Here is a 17,323-nt window from a genome sequence, read left to right as displayed (position 1 = left end):
TCCCCGGATCTTGTATGGACCCCACTGACAGAACAGAGGCCTGTGAAATGTATTATGATTCATTTAACCCCACATTGAGAGCTTACTCCTTGGCTCTGTCTCTGAGGCCCGGCTTCCCCGCTCTAATACCTGTGAGCTCTGCGACGCTCAGACACCCCTGGTCCTTCTGTGACCCCACGAGACCTCGGGCTCACTGACCTTGCATGGGCTTCACCCCGGTTTAGCCTCTGGAGCAAAGTCCCTCAATGGAGCAGACTTTTAAAAAAAGTTCTGATTTTGTGCTCTGTTGTTCTGCCACTTTCCAGGAGCTGACCCCTCCCCTCACAGTCTATCTTCCCATCACTTTGGATTCTTTCCAAAGTGAATGCATCAAATAATGCAATTTTTTGTTTCTAGAACAATTTTCTGTTTCTAGAATTATTGCTCTTCTTCTCTTTGATCTCTTTGATCTCCTTTAGGATTTGTAGGTGTTCACAATGGCTTAATAAGCCCTCTAGCTGATCTCCTGCTACCTGATGTCATCTCAGTCTGCTATTCTCCACCATATTGACTCCTTCCCACCAATCTTTATTTAATAAAATGGTATGCAATTTGTTTCCTATAATGTCCATATCTGGATTGGGTCTTTGGGCCTTGTAAATTAGAGTCTTCCCTCTGCTTCCATTTCTGGAATAGATGAGAAGAACCGTCATTGCCTTCATTAAATGTCTAGAAGAGTTGACCAGGAAAATGATTTGAACCTGGCCTTTTGTGTGTTGGGAGTTGTTTGATTACATCTTCAAATGCTTTAGTCATTACCAGAGAGCTCAGATTTTGTGTTTCATTACCTAGTCTTGGTAGATGATATATGTCTTTGAATTGATCCCTTTCTCTCAATTATTGGATTTGTTGGCATAATTGTGTATAGGGGTCTTTTAGGTTATTATCCCCCATTCTATCAGTTGTCATATTTTCTCTCTCATAATATCAGTTGTATGCATTTCTCTTTGATTTATCCAGGTAATGCCTCTTCCAGTTTGTTGATGTTTTCAAAACTGATGCTTGAGTTCTACTGATTTTTCCTATTGTATTGTGTGTATTTCTTTTCTTTCGATCATCATATGTGTCATTTCATTTTATCTGATAACTTTGGATTTCATTTCTTCTTTTTCTAGTTCCGTATTGTGTTAACTTAGGTTGATTTATTTAGGTTCTTTTAATTTTTGAAAATATACACATTTATCCTTATATTCTTTCCCCAGAAAATATTTGGCATCATCCCATACGTTTCTTTATTTTCCTTTGTTTAAGGTACATTCTGATTTTCCATTTCATTTTTTATTTGATGCATTGCTTGTTCGGGAGTGTGCTGTGAATTCCATCTATTAGTATCTGGCTGAGTTTTCCTTTTGTAAGTGATTTCATTACATTTTCATACCATTGTGGTCATACATATACAACATAGGATTTGAATGTTCTTATAATCATTACGGTTGGATTTGTACACCAGCACAGGATCTGTGATAGAAAATGTTAGGTCTTCCTTTGGGAAAAACTTCTCTTATAGTCCTCAGAGACACAATATTATGCATGTTTCCCCTCAGCTCAGGTGGTCTAGAGTGCCCATGATGTCAATTATTCCTTATCACCTTTCCATCTGGATGATCAGTCCTGTGCTGAAAGTGGATATTGAAGTCCCCAGAAATATCTGATTGTGGTCCTATCTCCCTTCAATTCTGTTAATATGCTTCAAATATTTAGAGACACCCATGTTGGTCGTCTATATATTGGCAATTCTTCCACATTTCCGATGTTCTGATGCTCCATCAAGACAAAGAAACATTCTATTTATCTTTATCTCATTGAGGCTTAAAATCTCTCATTTTGATATAGGCACACCATTTCTGTTCCCTAGTCCTTGTCAATTGCATAAACTATATCTTCCCATTCTTTCACTTGCAAGCTATGTGTATCTTTAAAGTCCAAGAAATAGTCTTATGAGCAACATAATGTAGACCTTATTGTGTTTTTCTTTTCTTTTTGATCCTTTTTATTTTCATCCATTTATTCACTCTCTTCGTACTGTACCTCACTTCCTCCCCATGTTTTGTGTGTCTCATCTTTGTGTGTGTGTGTGTGTGAGAGAGAGTGTGTGTGTTTCACATAATGTTTATAATGAAATTTCAAGAGATATGAAGCTGCTCTTTTTTGATAACAGTTTGACTTCAAATGCATTGTAAACTCATGTTATATCCCTTTCAGCCACATTTCCTGCAATGAATGTCACATTAAATCCTCTTTTATAAACACATATTCTCACTAACCTGCTTTCTAAAAAACACAGAATTTTGTGTGCCCCAGATAGAGTATTATTTTCTGTCCCTTTTTTATTTTCACATGCTTATTTACTCCAATTAATGAGTGAAACCATAGGCTATTTGTCTTTCAGTGACTGGTAGATGTGATGTAGCCTTGTTCTCTCTAACTTCCTGCCACATGTGGCAAGAGGAAAGAATTCATTCTTACTTATGGCTGGGTAAGAGTCTGCGGTGCATTTGGAGGAGAGTGAGATGGTAGTAGTGTATGGGAATTACAGGCTTGCCTTCAGCCATGAACACAACTGGACGATTAGCACTTCAATGGCAACATGGCGGAAACTGTCTTAAAGCCTACAATTCAAACTCCACAGCAAAAGAGAGAATATGTTGCAGAGATTATGGGAGAAGTGTGGACACATGGCTTAGGGGAGAAGTGGGCTGTTGGTGCTTCAAAGGACAGGGAGCCATGGCCAAAGACAAAGGCACAGGAGAGAGGAGCACATTGGAAAACCACAAGTTGAATGTTTCCCCATAGCCGTTGGCTGTGAAAAGGAGAGGGACTGAATGGCAGGAGTTCTTGCAACCAAAGGGTCTTAAGGCCCAGAGATTTCAGGTCAGCAGACTTGGCAGACATAGACTCCAGAAAACACTGTGTTTCACCTGGAGAGGACACCAGCAAGCATCCAGGTGCAGACAGCCTGGAAACATGATCTGAGACAATACCTGGAGACACAGTGGGAAGATGATTGGTTCCTGCAGTGCATTCGTGATAGGCAATGTTCATGGAGATGCCTCAATGGGGACAAAAGAAACTTTGGGCTAACCTACCACCAGCATTAAGACTGAGTTACTGGTCTAAGACACCAGAGGATCAAATTTGTTACCTGGAAAACAAATACTGGAAAATAAGGAAGTGAAGCAAAAGAGAGAAGGAAGATTGATGGAATATGATAATGGACTTAGGGAAATCATTGACTCGAACAAATGTAAAAAGGTGCCTATTGTAGGAATCCTAGAAGAGAGAGAGCATAAAGAGGGTAAAAAAAATCTTTGAGAAATCAGAGCTGAAAGCATCCTCATCGGGGGGCAGAAACAGAGATCCAGATTCAGACGCACAAGGACCCCAATCACAGTCAAGAGAAGCATAGCAACACAAAACACAGTTTCTTTTACCCTGCAAAAGCTAGCTATGTAGAAACTCTTTTTTACCAAATGTCCTTGGGAGAATAGTGTGTCTACAGGCAAGTCACTAACTTCAAGGTGACAAGGTATGCCAGCTCCAGAAGCAGGATGGATAGAGCAAGCAACACCAGCCCAAGCCAAAATCCATATCCTTTGCATTTCTGAACAATGACAGAGCTGTGGTTCTTGTCTACAACAATGAGGTATTAAGAAGACAAATATTGGTTACCTGGGGGTCTCCATCAGTTCAGTGGCTGCCTTCAGCTCAGCTCATGATCCCAGGGTCATTGGATTGTCTCCTGTTTCAAGTTCCCTGCTTAGGGTAAGTCTGCTTCTGCCTCTCCAGCTCCCCCTGATTGTGATCTCTGTCTCTCTCTACCAAATACATGAATGCACATCGTTTGGGAAAAAAACAGTTTACAAGGATTTACTGGGACCAGAAGATGGTTTATTGAAGCCAGTAAAGAACAACTACCGCCATCCTAAAATAACTGACCATGGCTCTGAGCTCCCTTATTCTGTCTCATCTTTTTTGTCTTTCTGCATCTCATCACCAGCCTGTAGCATCTGCTGTCTATCTTGCTGCAATGGCCCTTTGTTCTCACATTTTTTATCCTCTTCTGGCTCCATTAGAACATGCCCATCAACCGCAACAGGCACTGTTTAGTTATCACATAAAAATATTTGGGGGACAGAAATGAGAGGGTATGGCAGGCTTGTGCTGCAACATCTCCATTCAGTTCCACAGAGTGAAGCTGCACTGTCCCGTGGGAACGCTCATGGTCCTTAGCGGAATCCTCTTCAATGCATTCTTTTTTAGATACACGTTGTCTTCCTCAAATGGGCATAAAATCCTTTCAGATGGTGTCACATGGGCAATGGGTCTCTTCCAACATGCTCTGCACTTGCTCCTGTGGGCTGCATACATGTGGGTCCATCCTAGGCCCAAGGGTTTAGGGTATAGAGTCTGCCTTTAGATCTTGGTCAGCTTTGAAGATTGGGAGGCCCTTTTGGCACATTTTCTGAAGAAGCTAGAGGGACAAGTGTACTCGCTGTTTAAAACACCAGAGATGTCTTTGGCATGGTTGTGGGTATTCACTGTGAGCTTTCCTTGGGTGGCCCTTTTCCTGGTCAGAAGCACCTTGATTAGTTGGGAGGACCATGCACATGTGCAGGGCTTGATGTTCCTCACTTTAAACTGGGTTGTAGTCCTACCTCTTTCCTGACCTGTTGTATGTGAGATATAGAATTGTGGATTCTTGCACTTCTCAGGAGTCCAGAGGGCTGGTGGTGATAGTCACGACCAAAGACTACAAATTTGGCCATGAAGAAAGTGACACCAACCCGCTTCTCAGACTGCCTTGGTGAAATACCCAGAAGGCTCCAGCCACTTGGGAGGGCTGTGATCCTCTTGGCTGACTCATGAGTACTCAAGCCATGTGTAGAGATTAGACGTGGTTTGCTGAGGAGTGGTTGCTATGACCTCAAACGTTTGTGACATCAGAGAAGCAAGCTTGAGTGAAGCAGTAGTCCTTATCCATGACCTTTGAGTCCCACTTTAGGCTAGAAACCCCAGGAAGGGTAGAAAGAGAGCCCAGTTAGCCTTAACATGAGCTCAGCTTGTCTTCTGTGTTTATTTCCCAGTTCCCATTTCTGTACAAAGAGTAAAGACAATGATGTTCAGTATACCATCCTTTCAGTGAAGAATTCTCCTGAGAGAGCAAGATGTTCCTATTTGCACTGCAATTTATAAAGATCTCAATAAACAGTGAGGCTTCTTTGGGATCAGATCATTAGCTCTCTGCAATGTTTTTTTATCATATGTGTAAGAGAGTCCTTTTTTAGCTTCTTTCCTTATGGGTCTGTGAGGAATAAGGGAAGAAAAGTCACTTTTCAAGGCAAAAATGCTAGGGCATTGATGCATTATGCTATCTGTGTCCTCTCTCTTAGTGTTCTGAAACACCAGTCGGAAGGTATTAGGGCTCTGTCTACCTGATTTTACCTTAAACACCTTTGCAAATGCTTCAAAGACAGTGACATTCTGCATTATAGCTAACCCTTAAGGAAGAGCACTGGACAGCACTCTTTGTCATACTGAGTTAACTCTATATGTCATGGTAATGGGTATGGCCATGTTGACCAACTCTCTTTATTCAGAGGAAAGTGAATGCCCTGTATCGATGTCCTGCAATGCTCACTTGAGAAGTATTGTAGAAGGAGCAGAGATTTTCTTCCAAATGCTAGTGGATAAAGAAGCTGTAGTCCATATAGTCAATAGAGTATTCCTCAGCCATCAGGGAGGATGAACCTCCTATCCTTGCATTGACATGAATAACACAGGACTGGGCTATGCTAGATGAAAAAGGCAAAAATATAAAGACAAATATCATATGGCTTCACTCATACGTGACACATGCAGAATAACATGGACATTAGCAGAAGGAAGGGAAAACTGAAGGGGAAGATGTCAGAGAGGGAGACAAACCAGGAGAGACTCAGGACTCTGGGAACCAAGCTGAGGGTTACAGAAATGAGAGACATGCAGGGAATGAGGGAAATGGTTAATGGTTATTGAGGAAGTGTGTCATATATTATGATGAACACTGGGTGGTATATACAACTAAAGAATCAGTGAACACTCTGTCAAAAACGTATGATAGATGATATGCTTCCCAAATATAACAAAATATAATGGCTTCCCAAATATAACAAAAAAAATTAAAAAAAAAGAAAGAAACAGGCCATTAACAAGTAGATGAAGAAAGAAAAAGAAAAGAATTATATTTTTGTTATTTTGGCTTATAAAAGTGGTATGTAATTTTCTTTCTATAGTGTCCTTATCTGAATTGGGTCTTTGGACCTTGTAAATTAGAGTCTTCCCTCTGCCTCCACTTCTGTATTAGGGGAGAAGAACCAACATTGTCTTCATTAAAAGTATAGGAGAGCTGACCAGGAAAATGATTGGGATCTGGCTTTTTTAGTTTTGGGAGGAGTATGATCACTGCTTCAAATGCTTTAGTCATTAGCATAGAGCTCAGATTTTGTATGTTTCATTACCTAGTCTTGGTAGTTGATATGTGTATTAGAATTTATCCTTTTCTCTTGGTTATTGTATTTGCTGGCATGATTTTGTATTGGGGTATTTTACGTTATCTTTTTCCTCTATCAGTTGCCATGTTGTCTCTCTCATAATTTCAACTGTATGATTTTCTCCTTGATTTATCCAGGTAATGGCTCCTCCAGTTTGTTAAAGTTTTCAAAACAGACGTGTAAGTTCTACTGATTTTTCCCTTTGGATTGTTTGTATTTCTCTCTCTCTCTCTTTTTTTTTTTGACAATAATATTTATTGTTTCATTTTAACTGATAACTTTGTATTTTGTTTCTTCTTTTTCTAGTCCCATATTTTGTCAACTTAGGTTGCCTTATTAGGTCTCTTTAATTTTTGGTAATATACACATTTATCCCTATATTCTTTCCCCAGAAAATGTTTTGGCATCATCCCATAAGTTTCTTTATTTTTCTTTGTTCAAGGTACTTTCTGATTTTCCTTTTGATTTTTCTTTAGTGTATTGATTTTTCAGTTGTGTATTGTGTTTTACACCTATTAGTATCTGGCTGAGTTTTCCTTTCACAAAGAATTTTTTTTTGTTTTCATACCATTGTCGTCATGGTCTACAACATAGAATTTGAAATCTCTTATATTAATTACGGCTGGATTTGGACTCCAGCACAGGATCTATGATAGACAATATTAGGTCTGCCCTTGGGAAGAACTTCTATTATGGTCCTCAGAGACACAATCTAATGCATGTTTCCCCTAAGCTCAGGTGGTCTAGAGATCCCAGACGTCTGTTATTCCTTACCAACTTTCCACCTGGATGATCTGTCCTGTGCTGACAGTGGATATTGTGGTCCCCAGAAATATTTGATTGTGATCCCCATCTCCCTTCAATTCTGTTAATATGCTTCAAATATTTAGATACACCAATGTTGGTTGTGTATGCATTGGCAATTCTTCCAAGTTTCCAATGTTTTGAAGGTCAATCAAAACTAAGGACCTTTGGTGATCCTGGGTGGCTCATTGCGTTAAATCCTCAGTCTTAAGCTCGGGTCATGATCCCAGGGTTATGGGATCGAATTCCACATCTGGTTCTCATATCAACAGGGACCATGCTTCCTTCAATCTCTCTCTACCTGCCTGTATGCCTAGTGTGATATCTGTCTGTCAAAAAAAATGACTAAAGACCTTCTGCTGATTTTTCATCTCATTGAATCTTAAAATCTCTCTGTCTGACATATGCAGAACCACTCTTGTACTCTTTCACCTTTATTATTTTCTTCCATTAGGTCAATCTGTTTGTAGGGATAGGAAAATTTAGCTTAAGCTTTAACTAATTTTTGAGAGGTAAGGAGTTAACTTTTTCATTTTGGTAGATTTCTCACTTGGATTCTCTGTGATTTTTCTATTTATGGTATTTTCTCAGAGTTTTGATTCTTTTAGTGCTATTCCTCACTTTCTTAACATTTGTGGGTCTCATCTCTCTGTCTCTCTCTTTTTATCTCTCTCTGTGTATGTGTGTGTGTGTGTGTGCTTCACATAACACCTATAATGAAATTTTAAAATATGAAGCCACTCTTTTTTGGATAACAATTCAACTTCAAATGCATTGTAAACTCATGTTATATCCATTTTGGCCATATTTCCTGCAACAATGTCACTTAAATCCTCTTTTATAAACACATATTCTCAATAACCTACCTTCTAACAAACACAAAATTTTGTGTGCCCCAGATAGAGTCTTATTGTATGTCCCTTTTTCCCTGATTTTTTACATGGTTCTTTACTTCCATGAATGAGTGAAATCATAAGATATTTGTCTTTCTCTGACTGATAGATGTGACCTAGCTTTATGCTCTCCAGCTCTCATCCATATGTGGCAAGTGGCAAGAATTCTTTCTTGCTTATGGCTGGGTAAGTGTCTATGATGCATTTGTAGGACAGTAAGATGGTAGTAGTGTCTGGAAATTCCAGGCTTGTATTCAGCCATGAACACAACTGGTAGATTACCATATCAACTGCAACATGGAAGAAATTGATCTGAAGCCTACAAATCAAACTCCACAGTGAAAGAGAGAGGAAATCACAGAGAATATGGGAATGGGGTGGATATGTGGCTTAGGAAAGAAGTGGGAGTTTGGTGCATCAGAGGGCAGGGAGCCATGGACAAAGACAAAGGCAGAGGAGAGGGGAGAACACAGAACCCACAAGGAGAATGTTTCCCCAAACCATTTGCTGTGAAATGGTGAGGTACTAAATGTCACGAGTTCTTGGAACCAAGAACTTCCAGCCACATTTCCTGCAATGAATATCCCATTTAGTCTCATTTATAAACACATATTCTCACTAACCTGCCTTCTAACAGAATTTTGCATGACCTGGTTAGAGTCTTATTGCTTGTTCACTTTTTCTTGATTTTTTTTTCTTTTTCCTTTGCCTTGGTGAAATATCCAGGGGGCTCCAGTGGTTTGGGAGGGCTCGTGATCCTCTTGGCTGACCCTGACTACTCCAGCCCAGTGTAGAGAATAGGCGTCATTTGGGGAGGAGTGGTTGATATGACCTCAGAGCTTGTGACTGCACAGATGCAAGCTTCCCTGGAGTAGCAGTCTCTCACTTATGAACTTTGAGTCTTACAGCTTTAGGATGGAAGCACCAGGAATCAAAGAAAAGAACATTGATAGCCTAACCATGATCTCAGGATTTCTTTTTTAATTATTTCCCACTTACTTTTCTACACAGAGAAAGGAAAATGATGTACAGTATACCGTCCTCTAGGCCAACTATTCCTTTGAGAGAGCAAGGTGTTGCTATTTTTATGGCAATTTCTAATAGATGTCAATAAACAATGAGGCCTTTTGGGTATCATTAGCTCTCTGTGAGGTTTGTCATCATATGTGTGAGAGAGTCCTTTTTAGCCTATCAGTCAGTGATGAATAAGAGAAGAAAAGTCACTTTTTAAAAATTTTTTATTTTTTATAAACATATATTTTTATCCCCAGGGGTACAGGTCTGTGAATCACCAGGTTTACACACTTCACAGCACTCATCAAGGCACATACCCTCCCCAGTGTCCATAATCCCACCCCCTTCTCCCAAACCCCCTCCCCCCAGCAACCCTCAGTTTGTTTTGTGAGATTAAGAGTCACTTATGGTTTGTCTCCCTCCCAATTCCATCTTGTTTCATTTATTCTTTTCAAGGGAAAATTCCAGGGCATGGATGCATTGTGCTATCTGTGTCTTCATCTTCTAGTGTTCTGAAACACCAGTCATAAGGGATTAGGGTTCTGTCTACTTGATTTTAATTTTAACACCTTTGCAATGGCTTCAAGGACAGTGACATTCTTCATTATAGCTAACCCTTAAGGAAGAGCACTAAACTGAACTCCTTGTCATGATTAGCTAACTATACATGCTGAGGTAATGGGTATAGCCATGTTGACTAACTCTCTTTATTCAGAGGAAAATGCATAGTCTATATCGATGTCCTGCAATGCCCACTCTAGCAGAGCTGTGGAAGGAGCCGAGATGCCCTTCCATAGGCTAGTGAATAAAGAAGGTGTGGTCAATATAGGCAACAGAGTATTCCTCATACATAATGTAGGATGAACCCCCCACACTTGCATTGACATGAGTGACACAGTACTGGGATCTGGTAAATGAAAAAGGAAAACAGACAAAGGGAAATATCATATGGTTTCACTCATATGTGGCACATGAGGAAAACTATGGACATTAATAGAAGGAAGGGAAAGCTGAAGGGGAAGAGAGAGGGACACAAACCAGGAGAGACTCTGAACTCTGGGAACCAAGCTGAGGGTTACAGAAGGGAGACACATGCAGGGAATGTGGTAACTGGTTAATGGATATTGCAGAACTGTGGCATATAATGCTGTGAGCACAGGTTGTTATACGCAACTAAAGAATCAGTGAACACTATGTCAAAAACGTACGATGCATGGTTTTCAGGATATTACAAAAAAAAATCATGGTTGAGTACATATTGGCAATTCTTCCAAGTTTCTGATGTTTTGAAGCTCTACCACGACTGAGGACCTTCCATATATCTTTCGTCTCATTGAGGCTTAAAATCTCTCTATCTGACATAGGCAGAACCACTTCTATTCTCTTTTCCTTCCCATTTGCATAACCGATCTCTTCCAATCCCTTCACTTTCAAGCTATGTGTATCTATAACATCAAAGTGAATCTCCTATAGCCAACATAATGTCGAGTTTGTTTTGTTTTTGTTCTTTTCTTTTTGACCTTTTTGAACTTTTTTATTTTTATACATTCAGTCAATATGTTTGTAGTGATAGGAAAATTGAGTCCTGAATACTTTAATTAATTATGGATAGCTAAGGAGGTAACTTTTTCATTTCGGTGGTTTCTGACTTGTATTCTCTGTTCTTTTTCCCATTATGGTATTTTCTTTGGGGATTGCTTCCTTTAGAGCTATTCCTCAATTGCTTCTTAACTTTTGTGTGTCTCATCTCTGTGTGTGTGTGTGTGTGTGTGTGTGTGTGTATGTGTGTGTTTCACATAATGATTATAATAAAATTTCAAGTGAAATAAAGCTGCTCTTTTTTGAAGAATTCATCTTCAAATGCATTGGATACTCACATTACATCCCTTCCAGCCACATTTCCTGCAATGAATGTCCCATTTAGTCTCATTTATAAACACATATTCTCACTAACCTGCCTTCTAACAGAATTTTGTATGCCCTGGTTAGAGTCTTATTGCTTGTTCACTTTTTCTTGATTTTTTTTTCTTTTTTCTTTTCACATGTTCCTTTATATCCATGAATGAGCTAAATAATAAGCTATTTGTTTTTCTATGACTGATAGATCTTTCATAGTTGTATACTCTCCCGTACTCTGCCACATAAGGCAGGCAACAAGAATTCATTCTTCCTGATGGCTAGGTAGGAGTCTGCAGTGCATTTGGAGGACAGAGGGAGGGTAGTAATGTCTGGGAATTCCAGGCTTGTCTTCAGCCAAGAACACAACTGGAATATTAGCACATCAACCTAAACATGGCAGAAATTGACCTAAAGCCTACAAATCAAACTTCACAGAGAAAGAGAGAAGTCACAGTGACTATGGGAGAAGGGTGGAGACATGGATTCGGTTAGAAGTGGGCAGTTGGTGCTTTAGAGGGCATGGAGCCATGGCCAAAGACAAGGCACAGGAGAAAGGAGCACACTGGGAACACATAAGGAGAATTTTACCCCAAAGCCGTTGGCTGTGAAAAGGAGAGGGACTGAATGATATGAGTTTTTGCAACAGGGTCTTAAGGTCTGGAGATCTCAGGTTAGCAGACTTGGCAGACATAGACTCCAGAGAACACCATGTTTCTCCTGGAGAGGACACCAGCAACAAATAGGTTCAGACATCCTGGATATCATGGTTAGAAACAATACAGTATACACCATGGGAAGATTATTGGTTCTTGCAATGCATCCGTGATAGGCAGTGTTCATGGAGATGCCTCAATGGGGGGAAAAGAAACATGGCGATCTCCCTCCACCAGCATAAAGATGGAGCTTCTGGCCAAACAAGGTGGTGAGGACATTAGCTGTCTAACCTGAAAACATAAAGTCCCAACCCTGGAACACTGGTTGGACTGCCTTCCTCCATCTAACTTGCTTAGTCCCAGGAGAACATACCCTCCCATAAGGACATACACTCCCATAAGAATAAAGCCCTACCAACATTCTTTGTCCTGACCATAGCATTCTGCAGGCCTTAGTTCTGTTGAACTAAAGTCTACTTTCACAGGCACAGTAGAGCCCACCAAACTAAACTTCACCAAATTCAGTCCAGACTCCAAACACTCCAAACGACAAGGAGAGTCTCTGCAGATGACTACTTTAGAGGACAGTGGACAGCCACAACACAACAGCAGAGGGCATGCCACACACACGTGAGACTCCCACAAGGGCCACCTTTGGGCACCCCATGATCTCTTCTTCCTAAAGAAATTACCCTCAGGATAGGAAAAAAAAAGAATAGGATTTTGAATACAGAGAAAAAGACAGAGACCTAGATCAAATGTGAGGATGGAAGAGTCAATTTATGCCAAGGAAAAATACAAGGATTGATCATGGCCAGGCAAGCAAAGGAAACATATACATGTAACATGCCTGATGGAAGATTTAAAGGAGCAGCCAGGACACTCAGTGTTCATCAATAAAACATAGAAGATCAGAGAGTCTCGGGCCACAGAGATAAAAGTGATAAGAAAAAAAAAATAAAATAAAGGGTCCCTGATGAAAAGATTGGTAGCAGACTGGATGCAAAGTCCCGGGAGCTTTCATCACAAGGGCATCAAATTAGTGACCTGGAAGACAAATACTGGAAAATAGGGAAGTGAAGCCAAAGAGAGAAGAAAGTATGATGGAACATGAGAATAGACTCAGGGAAATGATTGACTCCAACGAAGGTGTCTATTGTAGGAGACCCAGAAGAGAGATAAAAAAGAGGGTTGAACATTTCCTTGAGAAATCATAGCTGAAAATTTCCCTCATCTGGGGGCAGAAACAGAGATCCAGATTCAGAGGCACAGAGGATTCCCATCACCATCAAGAGAAGCAGAACAACATATGGCATACTGTAATCCAAACTGAAAAAGCTAGCAATGGAGGAATTATCTTTACCCAAATATGATTGGCAGAATAGTGTGTCTATAGCCAAGTCACTGACTTCAAGGTGACAAGTTATGCCAGCTCTAGAAGCAGGTCTTATAGAACAAGCAACAGTAGCCCAATCCAAAAATCTATATCCCCTGCATTTCTGAACAATGACAGAGCAGTTGTTCTTGTCTTGAACAATCAGGTATTAAGAAGACAAAGATTGGGTAGCAGGGTATCTTCATCAATTCAATGGCAATCTTCAGTTCAGCTCATGATCCCAGGGTCATTGGATGGTCTCATGTCTCAGATTCCCTGCTCAGGGGCAAGACTGCTTCCCCTTATCCAACTCCCCCTGATGGTTATCTCTCTGTCTCTCTCTGTCAAATACATGCATACTTGTATATTGAAGTTGCTGGCATAATTGTGTGTAAGGGTTTCTTAGGTTATTTTGTTCCCCTTTCTATCAGTTATCATGTTTTCTCTCTCATAATTTCAGCTGTATGCTTTCTCCTTGATTTATCCAGGTAATGGTTCCCCCAGTTTCTTAAAGTTTTCAAAACTAACGTGTGAATTCTTCTGATATTTCCCTTTGGTTTTTTTTGTTTATTTTATTTTGATAATCATATGTATTCATTTCATTTTATTTGTTAAATTTGGATTTAGGTTCTTTTTCTTATACCATATTGTGTCAACATAAATTGATTTATTTAAGACTTTTTAATTTTTGGCAATATATGCGTTTATGCCTATATTATTTCCCCAGAAAATGTTTAGCCATCATCTATATGTTTCTTTATTTTCCTTTGTTGAAGGTACATTCTGATTATCTTTTTGATTTTTCTTTGATCCTTTGCTTGCTTGGGAGTGTGTTGTGTTTTCCATCTATTAGAATCTGTCTGAGTTTTCCTTTCATAAGTGACTTCTTTCCATTATCATGCCATTGTGGTCATAAGTATACAACAAAAGATTTGAATTTTCTTATACTAATTACAGCTGGATTTGGACTCCAGCACAGGATCTATGCTAGACAATGTTAGGTCTTCCCTTGGGAAGAACTTCTATTATGGTGCTCAGAGACACAATCTTATGCATGTTTCCCCTCAACTTAGGTGGTCTAGAGACCCCATTATGTGTTATTCCTTATCACTTTTCCATCTGGGTGATCTGTCCTGTGCTGAAAGAGCGTATCATAGTCCTCAGCAATATTGGATTGTGGTCCCTACTTCCCTTCATTTTTGTTAATATGCTTCAAATATTTAGACCCACCAATGTTACTTGGGTATATATTGATAATTCTTCTATGTTTCTGATGTTTTGATGCTCCATCAAGTTGAAGGATCTTCTGCTTATCTTTGTACCATTGTGGTTTAAAATCTCTCAATCTGACATAGAGCCATGTCTACTCTCTTTTCCTTGCCATTTGCCTGACCTATCTCTTCCCATTTCTTCACTTTCATGCTATGTGTATTTTTAACACAAAGGGAATCTCCTATGGGCAACATATGTCAAGCTTGTTTTGTTCTTGTTATTTTCTTTTTTGACCTTTTAGAGCTTTTTTTTAAATTTTCATCCAGTCAGTCAATCTGTTTGTAGTGATAGGAGAATTGAGTCCTGAATGCTTTAATTAATTATGGATAGATAAGAGTTAACTTTTTCATTTTGGTTGGTTTCTGACTTGGATTCTCTGTGCTTTTTCCCTTTATGGTATTTTCTTTGGAGTTTGCTTTCTTTAGTGCTATTCCTCACATTTTCCAACCTACTGTGTGTCTCATCTATGTGTGTGTGTGTGTGTGTGTGTTTCACATAATGCTTAAAATGTAATTTAAAGAGATATGAAGACACTCTTTTTGGATAAAAATTCAACTTCAAATGCATAGAGAACTCACATTACATCCCTTTCAGACACATTTCCTGCAAAGATTGTCACATGTAGTCCTCTTTTAGAAACATATATTCTTACTAAACCGCTTTTGAACAAACACAAAATTTTGTGTGCCCGATTAGAGTCTTATTGTTTGTCCCTCTTTTCTTCCATTACAACTAACCCTTAAGGAAGAGCACTAGATGACACTCCTTGTCTTCATTAGTTAACTCTACATGCCCTGATAATGGGTATATCCATGTTGACTAACTCTCTAATCAGATGAAAATGAACTGCCTATATAGATGTCCTACAGCGCCCACTCTAGCAGTACTGTGGAAGGAGAAAAGATGAAATTCCAAAAGCTAGTGGATAAAGGAGGTTTGGTCCATATAGGCAACAGAGTCTTCCTCAGCCATCAGGGAGGATGAACCCTTGACACTGATATTAATATGAACAACACAGGACTGGGTTATGCTGAATGAAAAAAGGCAAGCAGACAAAGGGAAAGGGAAATATTATATGGCTTCACTCAAATGTGGCACATGAGGGATATCATGGACATTAGTAGAAGGAAAGGAAAACTGAAGGGGAAGATGTAAGAGTTGGAGAGAATTCAGGAAAGACTCAGGACTCTGAGAATTAAGCTGAGGGCTAATGAAGGAAGAGACATGTGCACAATGAGGGAACTAGGTAATGGGTATTGAGGAGATGTGACATATATTATGATGAACAATGGGTGGAATATGCAACTAAAGATTTAGTAAACACTATGCCAAAAATGTATGATAGATGATATGCTGAATTCCTGAACATAACAACAACAACAACAAAACTAAAACAAAACAAAACAAAACAACAACAACAAAAACAAAAAACAAAAAACAAAACAAAACAGGCACCTTTACAAATAGATGAAGAAAGAAAGAGACAAGGGTAGAATTATAATTTTCTTTTCTTTTCTTTCTTTCTTTCCTTCTTTCTCTCTTTTTTAATAAAGGTAAGAAAATTTAGGCTTTATCCTATTACCGCTTATACTAAATTGTGTGACAGGACAACTTCTTTGCTTCTGGGAATTGGGATGCAATTATGGGGTTTCAGAGCCTGGGAGATCTGTCAGCTTTATTCTGACATAAATCTGAGGGTAAGAGGCAAGCATTACGTTTAATGACATGTGTCCCTGTGTTCTCTTCCATAATGTTACAAATGATTAAACAGATCTTTTTTTAATAATTGATTTATTTTATTTTTTATTTATTTTTATTTTTTATAAATAAATAATGTATTATTATCCCCAGGGTTACACGTCTGTAAATCACCAGGTTTACACACTTTACAGCACTTACCATAGCACATACCCTCCCCAATGTCCATAACCCTGCCACCCTCTCCCGAAACCCTCCCCCCCAGCAGCCTTCAGTTTGTTTTGTGAGATTAAGCATCTCTAATGGTTTGTCTCCCTCCCAATCCCATCTTGTTTCATTTATTATTTTCCTACCACCCAAATATCCCACATTGCATCTCCACTTCCTCATATCAGGGAGATCTTATGATAGTTGCCTTTCTCTGACTTATTTCCCTAAGGATAATATCCTCTATTTCCATCCACATTGTTGCAAATGACAAGGTTTCATTTTTTTATGGCTGCAGAGCATATATATATATATATATATATATATATATATATATATATAACATCTTCTTTATTCATTCATCTGTTGATGGGCATATAGGTTCTTTCCATAGTTTGGCTATTGTGGACATTGCTGCTGGAATCATTTGGGTGCATGTGACTCTTCGGATCATTATTTTTGTATCTATAGAGTAAATACCCAGTAGTTTGTATCTATAGAGTAAATACCCAGTAGTGCGATTGCTGGATCATATGGTAGCTCTATTTACAACTTTTTGAGCAAACTCCAAGGTGTTTTACAGAGTGGCTGCACCAGCTTGCATTCCCACCAACAGTCTAGGAGGGTTCCCCTTTCTCTGCAACCTCGCCAGTATCTGTCATTTCCTGACTTGTTTATTTTAGCCATTCTGACTGGTGTGAGGTGGTATCTCATTGCAGTTTTGATTTGTATTTCCCTGATGCTGAGGGTTGTGGAGCATTTTTTCATGTGTCTGTTGGCCATTTGGATGTCTTCTTCACAGAAACATGTGTTCATGTCCTCTGCCCATTTCTTCATTAGATTATTGGGTCTTTGGGTGTTGAGTTTGCAAAGCTTTTTATAGATTTTGGATCCTAGCCCTTTATCTGGTATGTCGTTTGCAAATATCTTCTCCCATTC

This window comes from Mustela erminea, chromosome Y (genome assembly GCF_009829155.1).
Source record: "Mustela erminea isolate mMusErm1 chromosome Y, mMusErm1.Pri, whole genome shotgun sequence".
In the NCBI taxonomy this organism is placed as follows: domain Eukaryota; kingdom Metazoa; phylum Chordata; class Mammalia; order Carnivora; family Mustelidae; genus Mustela; species Mustela erminea.
The sequence above is the reverse complement of the archived record's forward strand: the minus strand, read 5'-3'. Positions refer to the sequence as shown.